Below are 9,913 nucleotides of genomic sequence, written 5' to 3'. Positions count from 1 at the left end.
AATTTACGAGATGAATAGCACCATGGCTGCGGACTCTCGCTGGTGAGCTACATTTACTTTAGCTATCAGTTTGTTGACACTCTCAGCTTCATTGAGATGGCATTTGCCTCCAGCTCGGTTATTCAATATTCCAGACTGATGAGTCCATAACAAGGACGAAACGGTAGTCTCTGGATGTGATAACCGGACTGTCAGAAAATTATCTGTAATAACTTCAGTATTATTGGATCATGCAATTTTCAGTGTACAATATTGCCAACTTTTTTTCCCTTCCAAAACAAAGAGTTGAAAACTAATTTTACAACCGTGGCAGCAGAGTTGGATTTTCTAGTTTTTAAAAGTCAAATATACTTAAAAAATAAAGTTGCACAAAGCTGAGGGTTGCACAAAGTTAAGTTGCAGCCTTGCAGGAGTGCCCTAGGTCCAGGAACAGACTGGGCCGTTGAAATTGTTCGGAGGGTTTTCGATCTTGTCTGGGGATGGTGTCTCTGTAGCATTTGAGGGGGCGCGTCATTGCACTTTTACGGTTGGGTACCCCTGATCCACCCTCAAATTGCTCAAAATAACCCTAAATGAGGAAACAGATCAGACGGAATTTCATGTAAATATGCCCACTATCCACCAATCTCTTGTGGCAAATTTACTATGCATCAACTACGAGGGACCGCAAGAAGATCCAAGAGACATGAAAAATAATTCTGTTTATCTCTAATAAAGCCTCCAAAACCTGTTAATCCGCTTATTCCAGTGCCCTGTAGGGTTAAAATTTGGCATTTGGATATTTTCAAGTTAGCAAGCTAGCATTGCATTTTAAATACGCATTTCGAAGAATACAAGGACATTCTAAGTACATAAATCCCTCATATTCAAAGTCAAGATAAATAAACGCGACCATTTTTCTGCAGAAGAAAAAGGGTACTTAAATAGGAAAAAGAAAACGTTATCATTGTTGTAAAGAGGGCAAACACAACATGCTTCCGCCACATTTGTAATCAACAAACTGTAAACTACGCCCAAATTTGGTCGAATCCGGATCAAGCGGTGCCTAATATTGACATCCACGTAGGTCACGTCGCATTCGCATGTACGATAAATATAACAAGTCGTCCAAAATTATCTTCCTGCAAAGTGCACTCAACTCTCCAATCGCTGCCGTTCAGTCACGGTCGCAGCACGTGCAACTTTCGTAATCGAAGGCCGCGTTTTTCCTCAATGTCGGTGCGAACACGAACGTCATTCGCACGTGACATGAAGGGGGTGTATCGATGACGTCGGATTTCATCATGCGAACGAGCGCAGTCAAATCAAAGGCAGGATGATTGAAACAAAATATCTTTCCTGAAAACGTACTTGTTAAGGAGTTTTGTGCAAGTTGATTCGCTTCGGTAAAATAATTGCTTTTTTGCCTTTGAAATCGTAGTCGACAGCTTAATGATTTCATCCGGACGAGATCTTGTTTTGTTATTTAGTTCCATAAGCCATATCTTTGCAATACTTTTAACTCTAAACGTCTGAGTGCCAGAGTCATTATACAAGGAACTAAGCTTTCCCAAAATTTTCAGGGGAATGTCTAAAAATTTCCGTGAAGCATTGTGAAAACAAAAACATAAATTTGTATATTTTTCTGCACTGAAGTTCATTAAATGAAAAAAAGAATTGGAAAAAAAAAAAAAAAAAACACTCCAGGTTTCTGCAATTTTTAAAAGTGTCTCATTTATCACATCGATTGTCATTTAAGGACCAGAAAATTTGCAACAGGGAATTATTTAAAACAGTAAGCTATTAAATGGTGACAGAGATAACATGTATGTCAAGCAGGCTCGTCATTTTGAAAGCGGAGGTTAATTGCGTAAAAAGGTCTCATTTTTGAAAATGGATTGTGTTCAAAATATTAAGATTCTAATAGTATGAAAAAACAAATAATTTTAATTTGTATGTATTAGATAATTTGTAGAATAAATTTTGAACTTAGGGGACACTTATATGGTTATTGATAAAGAAGCTCGAGTTTCATGTCTTATAATTTGATGGTTTTATACAAAATAGACGATTATTTTAAATATCGTCTAAAAATTTCAGCTTCATTTACCTTTCATGCAACAAAAAATGGACATTTTGCAAACTCATTCAAACCAATTTAATATACAATATATTTACCATCAAAGCACATATTACTTAGACTTTATTATACGTGCAATTAACGCAACGAAATGTATCATAATTAACAGAATGAAAAAGGATTAATAATTTGTATATTTGTATTTTATTATAATGCATAAATGTCAATTCTATGAAATGTTTTTTTATTCTTCAGGACTCAATATTTTGTCTGCAAAAATTGAAATAAATTTTCGTAACTGAGTTCTTTTGTTTTGCGTACAAAATCATAACTGCTAGTAATTTAGGTTTCTAAGAGAGTTTGTCGGATCTTTCTCAGTTATCTAATGCTTTTTGAATTCTTAAATTAAAACAAATGACCTTCACATATTTTTTAAGCAACTGCCGATAAAATTTTGAGAAGGAAAAATCTTAATTAGTTGAGATTTACTAAAACTTAGCGCCAAATAATAGTTTGAGAGAATGAATTAGATATTGTTATTAGATTATTGTTTTATTTAATTTCAAAGAAATATTTCATTTTCAAAAAAATTGCGCTAACTGTAAAAAAGATATATCTGAAAATTAAGTAGGCTACGTCAGTGGAGATAGCTATGTTTCAGCTACGTATTTTATTAGTTGATGCACAAAATCGATGTTGTGAAGAGAAAATCGACTCGTTTAGTCCTGGACGAAATTCTTGATAAAATTGAATGACGTTTTCGTATTTTTAGTGGGGTGGGAGGAAATGCGTTTCCGAGTGTGCTTCAGCAACAGGAGATTTTCAATTCGCAACGAAGCCTTCCCGTGGGAAGTATATGTTGTTTTCTCCTTTACACTACACTGATAACACTGAAAACTGTTTTAACGGATCGCTATAGGTAAGAGTCAATAGAAGAAAAAAAAAAAAAACAGCGGCAGCGTGACGCTTCGATAATGTACGTCGAAGATTGTTCAAGAAGATTTTTTACCTATTTTTGGGATATAATAATCCACTGGTAGTATCATGTTGTAGCCCTTAACTTAGCTTCTCATTTTTTAAGCATTTCTCGGTGTTGATTTAGATTTTACGACTTATCTAATGAATCAGACCCGACATTTAGGGGGTCAGGGAGTCAATTGCTCTCCAACTTTGAAAAGTTTATGCTTTTACATATTAGTGAGCGTGGTTTTTGTTATTTTCTGATAGAATTTGCATTGAGTATCAACCTGGAAAAATTCGAAATGACAGGCCTGAATCTAATGTCGGCTTATCTTGCCGGCTATTTTGGGATAAAAAAATCCAAAATAGTCAATCAGCGTCGCAGACTGTAGAAAGAAATTCCGCTGCCGGTGTATTTAGTAGTATAGTGCAACAAATAAATAACATTTTGGAAACAATTAACTTAAACAAGTGTTTCCAAAACAATTTTGGCCATACCCCACATCTATCATGTCGTTTGTGAAAAACTCAAAATAAATAAATAAAATAAATAAAATAAATAAATAAATAAATAATAAAATAAAATAAAATAAAAATAAATAAATAAATAAAATAAATAAATAAATAAAATAAAGGAAAGGGAAAAAAAGAGCATCTTGTGTGTGTTATATTGTTATAATGAACAGAACCAGTGAAAACAGTTTTTTTGAATATGCGTACTTGTGAATATATGTTTCTAGTGTATATGCTTAAAGCTAGATCTTTTTTCTTTTAGAGTTGAGAGAAGATTTAAGAAAAGCTCGTGCTAAACAAAACGAGTCTACTTTTCCGTACTTTGATGTTGATTTTGCAACACACGCTCTATATTCTCTCCCTATAGATTATTTTAATAGTTAATTTTGCTAAGGGAGAAGGTGGTAATATGAACTACTTTTTATTTTTTAACAAAAAATACACTTTTTAATGGAATTTTTTCAACCATAAGTACTATAATTTGACAAAGTATCCTTCCACTGAACATTAAAAGTTATTAGAAGGTAAAACATAAACGATTTGAAGACCATTATTTTTTTTAAAGCATGTGCAAAATTAGCTGTCTTAGAAAGGGGGATGATAATATGGAACAGTAAAAAGTGAAACAAAAAAAATATTTTTTAGGTTATTTATTTCAGAAAACATTACTAAAAAAAAAGAAGAAAAGAAAACCTGAACATAAAAAGAAATTTATTGTAAAAAATACGCATTTTTTATTGAAAAGCATAAAGAGGAATTTTTCTTCCTGTAATATATTGCTTGTAAAAAAAAGCGGGAGAGAGCCTAAAGTTTAAATTAGTTATACTTAGGAACAAAAGTCACAAACATAAATGTCACCTTCACACCCACTGCATAAAACATATGCCCATTGTTGGCATACAACACATTTAATCCAAAGTTTTCCGGCTTTTGAACAGAAAATAGAAAAGGTGGTAGTATGGAATACGTTGTTCCATATTATCACCTATCGCCATTTTATGAACAATCCCATGCATTTTAAGCTTGAAAAATATTTATCCGCAGTTTAATCCTGCTGTTTTACTATCCAATCTTACAGTTAATAAAAATAGTATTAACAATATATTATATTTATCAATAAGGATGTAAAAAAAGATTCATGAAACTTATCTTGTGATTTTTTTAGAACTGTATAAACAAATGAGGCAGTGAGAAGCAAAGGGATGTAAGTGGCAAAATTAAAAATTTGGAGATAGCCAGTACACATGGTATGTGAACCTCTCCTTTGTCTTGGGGCAAGAGATGGTACTAGTAGTTCTGTTAGTTGCTGCTATACAGCATGATTTAGGGGAAAAAAAAAATTCAATGAAATCCGACCTAGGATGTTATCTTTAAACGCGTTTTACTCAAAACGTGAAAATGTCCACTTACATCCCTTTGCTTCTACAAGCGGTATATCAATTGTTATGATTCCCATTAAGTTTACTTTAGTAAACACAGATGGGGCCAGTAGATCAGCAGAAAAAACCTGTTTCATATTACCACTTTCTCCCATTTTCATTCAAAAAAAAAATATATATATATATATATATATATATATATATTGCTTTCTGTCGAAGAATTCTTCAAAAATTGTTTAAATTTTTGAAGAGCATGAAATATTCGCGGAGCAAGGATGGTTTTTTAAAAAGCGAAAAATTATTTTCCCACGCCGGGAATTGAACCCGGGCCTCCTGGGTGAGAGCCAGGTATCCTAACCACTAGACAACGTGGGATACGGTTGGGGCAGTCTTTATTGTTTACATAAGTGCTTGTTTGCTTCCTCGTATGATTTTTATTGGTTATCTCATTAGTTTATTTCCCGAAAGTTTATTTCCCGAAGTACTTAAACGTCTTTTTTTGAAATTATACCAAACACAATACGAGTAACTATTTTTGACATCTTAAATTTTTATTGAGCGTAATCTTTTCTTTTTTTGGTGGGAAGAAATCGAATCCCTTCGAAAAAGGGCGGACTAGCTCGGCGCCCTTCGTTTTTTTCTTTTTTTGTGTGCCTTCAAACATGTGCGGCTCCGCTTTTTTTTTTTTTTTTGTTCCTTCAAGCAAACTTATGTAACTTTGTTTTTTTTTTCTTTTTATCTTGCTTTTTTTTTTGCTCACTTGATTCTGTGCACCTGCGTTTGTTTTGTTTTACGCCCTCGAACTTTCTTTTTTGCGCCATCGGGGTTTTTTTGGTCCCTTGATCCTGAGCACCTTTATTTATTTATTTATTTATTTATTTTTTTTTTTTTTTTGCGCCTTGAAACCTGAGCGCCTTCGCTTTTTTTGTGCCCTCGAACCTGTGTGCCGGTTTTTGAAAGAAGAAAAAAATTGTGCCCTCGAACGTGGACACAAGACTTCCTTCGTCTTTTTCGTCCCTCAAACTTGTGCATTTTTTTTTTTTTTTTGGTTCTGCTTTACTCTCTCTCTTTTTTTTCACCCTGTGCGCCTCCGTTTTTTTTTCTTTTTGCTCCCTGAAAACTGTGCGACTTCGTTTTTTTTCTTTCTTTTTGCTCCCTTGAACACTAGCGTCTTCGCGATTTTTTTTTCTTTTTTCCCCTCTCCAACCTCTGTTCCGACTTTTTTTTCTTTCTCTTTTTTCGCTCTCAAAAACGGTTTTTTTTTCTCGTACCCTCAAGCCTGTGCCCCCCGAGCCTTCCCGGCTGCGAATCTTTTTTCTACATTCAATTTTATTTTACTTTATTTGTGTTCTCAAACGTGTGCGCCTTTTTGTTTTGCACTCTCAAACTTGTGCGTTTTTTTTGTTCTTTTTTTCAATTTTTTCGCCCTTTGGGGTTTAAGGTTGGCGCCCTCTTGGGGTACCCAGAACAGTGGAATCAGTAGTTTAGCTATTGGTGCTGCATTCTTTTGCTTTTTCTCTTTCCATTATATTTAATTGATTTTTCTTAATTGATTTAATTCATTTTTATTTATTTACAGCTGTACCCGCACGGCGATGCCCATGCTAAGTGTTGAAAGAAAGTCCCTTGAGTTAATGAAAATCTCTCTCTCCCCTCCCCTCTCCCAAGTTAAAAAAAGTCCTTTTGTTTGACATCTTTTAACTTAAGATCCATGCATATTCCAATTAGAATAACGACAGTTGTCCCTCAAATCCCTTACTCTCCAAAGAAAGAAAATTAAATTGAAAGATTCATTACAGTTAGAACAAAACAAAAATCTTCCCTCCGTAGAAAATAATAATAATAATGAGCATTGTAATTCAAACACGCTGACCAATGACCGTCTACGGTCAGGTGCTCAGTTAATTAAATTGAGCTTAACCTAGTACAATTTAATTATGTATCGAATTTTAAGACTGTAGGTACCATACATAGATTTTCTAGAATAAGGAAATGATGTCCTGGTCCTGGATGAAAAATGTGCCCGGGTCCACACTGTAAAAAAAATGTGTAAGGTTACCAGTATTAATGGGTGTAACGTTTCGCGAATTCAGAAGTGTGTAGCATCAATGTTTTAAAAACTAAAATTGTTGGAGGAACCCATTGAGAAGAGATAAAATGGAGGGAGTGAAGACTTTCATTCATGAAACCAATGCCCTGAGTCACGTGATAGATTTTAAGCAAAGCATTAGAAGAAACCAGGTTTCTTTCGCTTGGTTTAGCCAAAACGTCCCAACCATTCATCGTTGTTTAGTCACGTGACTTGGGAAATTTTTTGGTCAGTTTTTGCTAAGCCAATGATTGGACTTGCTCCCTCCATTTTAATTCCTGCTCTAAGGAGGAACCTTGTACTATGGTTTAGTTGAGTTCAAAGCGCATGCGTTAAGATTAGAATCGACGCAGAACAAGTAAACTCTTATTAACGAAACGAAAACCGTCCTTGGTGGCCGAAAGGTAAAAGCTCTCGCTCCGCGACCTGTCTGAGATTCGCGTTCTGACACTACTCAGGTCATTTCCTCTCTTTTAGTGCAATAAAAGTGTGTTGTTTGTATATTAAAAAAAAAAAATAATTGGTGTATATTGGTTGTTAAAAAACACTAACTTGATAAATCGTTCATGAAAGCCAGTCAGATAAAAGCTTAATTTTTGCTAATGTGTAACGTTTCAAGCAATATCTCTGCAAGCATACAGAAAATACTGGTGTAACTTTACGCAGAAGTTAGTGAGACGTGACACCATGGTAATGTAACGCTATAGTTACATTACCATGGTGTAACCTTCCACCAGGGCCGCCTCTAGTAGTTTTGCCACCCTAGGCGATGTTGACAAGTGCACCCCCCCCCCCCATTGCTTTTTCTAAAGTAAATTATTCAAATACAAATCAGTAATAAACAAAGAAATAAAATCCTGACTTATATCCCAGCCTTAAAACTGTTTTTCGGGATCAAATACTCAATATAGATTGGTACATTAAAGGCAATCATGTAGCTTCAAACTGTTGCGTTTCTCCCATTTGTCATTTAAAACTAGATAAATGAAAACCTATTATTTTTTTTTAAACAATGGCAGGACGGATTTGGAATCTCTAAACAAGTCGCATCAGTGGCATAAGACCTTTGTAAAACAAGGGGGATCAGGCAAGGACGCCCATATAGGGGGGGGGGGACTCAAGTCCCCTCCTTAGAAATTAGAACTTCCTTGCTTTTAGTACTTTTTTCTTTGCAAAAATGAAAAACCATTTCTTCTCCAGCCATTAATGAAAAATTTATAAAAATGTCAAACTTTAATCACTCTAATCTGTACTGAAATCGGTGTCTATGGGGAAAATATGATGCTAAACCACGGGGAAAATATCTGAGCTCCCCTTTAAAATTTTGCATATGGGCGCCCATGGGAGTAGGTCCTCAGAGGGGGAAGTGTCAGGGATCCAAGAGGCAGAAGCAATGGCTCAACCAGAAAATAATTTTAGGGGGAATCGGCAAAAGATTTTCTCATTTGAAATGAACGTCAATCTCTCTCTCTCTTTCCCAACAATTTTTTCAATCATATCCTATGTATACATTGTATATGGAGAGAATGAGGTGATAAAACTTCTGGTTTTGGAAAGGGGTCGGTCAGTACTCGAAGATGGAGCACGTAGAAATAGAGGGGTTCGGAGGTTCTCCGTGGGAAACATTTTCGAAATTCTACTCCTAAAAACGAAGTTTTAGACGATCTGTGGTAATGTTAAAGGGAGAAAAAGTTTGAATACTCTCCCTGGAAATTTTTTGGAATTGATGTCTTTAAAACCCGATTACTTACCATATTTGTGGCCGTTATGGAAAATGATATGACTCAGAGATTGTATTTGATGGATTTTTCGATTTGATTTATATCTCCCTTACACCATTTCGAAATTGAAGCTCCAGAAGCGCAATTGTAGACAATCTTCAGTGATGTCAGGGAAAAAGGAGATACTACTAGGGCTCTCCACTGGAAACTTTTCAAAATTGAAATCCTAGAGAGCGTTCTTACAGGACGGTATCGAAGGAGGTTCAGAGATTCCTTACCCCTAAATTTTTCGAAATTGTAGTGCTAAAAATTCAATTTCCATCGTTCGTTTGATGATATCAGAGACGTGTTTCGGGGATCGTTAGAAGACTTTCTTATTTTCTGAGAACTAGAGAAAGAGGAATAAATGAGAGAGGAGGGCAGAGAATCAGTACGCCTGAAATGTGTTTAAATGAAATGTTTGATGTTTACAGTCTTCAGATACATTTATTAAAAGTGCTTGATGGAAATTATAAAACATTGTTTATGCCTTTTTCTACAATAATCAGTAAAAAGTAACACTTTTAATCTTAAAAATGTATGTGAAAAAGTGTTTCCCGGAATCTCACAAACATTTTGTGAAGCAAAATGGCATTAAATGGCACTTTTTACCCGAAATAATGACCCGATTTTCTTGACTTAGGTCTCATTCGAAAGCCCACGAAAAACATCCCTCAAGTTGATACACTTCCTTTGAATTTCAAAAAAAAAAAAAGAAAAAACCAAGTCTGTATATCACCAGGAGAAGAGTTATAAGCATTTTTAAGCCTAATGGAGCATCCATATCAAGTTGGAAATTTATCGTTTGCCAACGAGTTCAGTTTAAGTTAACGTGAATAAAATCATTTTGGATCCGTTGCCATTTTTTTCTCGACTGTGAACAATCAAAATTCTTGCTTTTGCTTTGAGGTAAAAATTTCCCTTTTTGCATATTTTTGGGCTTTTTTTTTTTGTACTGTCAGCATAAGATAATCAAGGATTTTAGTTGCATTAATGGAGGGTTGCGTTTAATTTATTCAGGACTTAAAGATTAACCGTTAACAAAATTTAAGAATCATTTTTTGACGGGAAATTTTACAGTATATTTTTTCTTCTATTATTTGAGCCCAGTTGTTGAACACGCGTCACTTGACATAACTTTTATTTTCGAGGC

General features: G+C 34.7%; 1 non-coding gene across 1 annotated transcript; it reads right to left on the bottom strand.

Moving 5' to 3' along the window:
• Positions 1-5,214: 5,214 nt before the first annotated feature.
• Trnae-cuc (transfer RNA glutamic acid (anticodon CUC)) lies at positions 5,215-5,286 on the bottom strand. The gene has a single exon. It is a non-coding gene; the product is annotated as a tRNA-Glu (tRNA).
• Positions 5,287-9,913: the final 4,627 nt, after the last annotated feature.

Source organism: Uloborus diversus, chromosome 4 (assembly GCF_026930045.1).
Source record: "Uloborus diversus isolate 005 chromosome 4, Udiv.v.3.1, whole genome shotgun sequence".
Classification (NCBI taxonomy): Eukaryota; Metazoa; Arthropoda; class Arachnida; order Araneae; family Uloboridae; genus Uloborus; species Uloborus diversus.
Note: the sequence above shows the minus strand (reverse complement) of the source record. Positions and strands in the feature narration are given on the sequence as shown.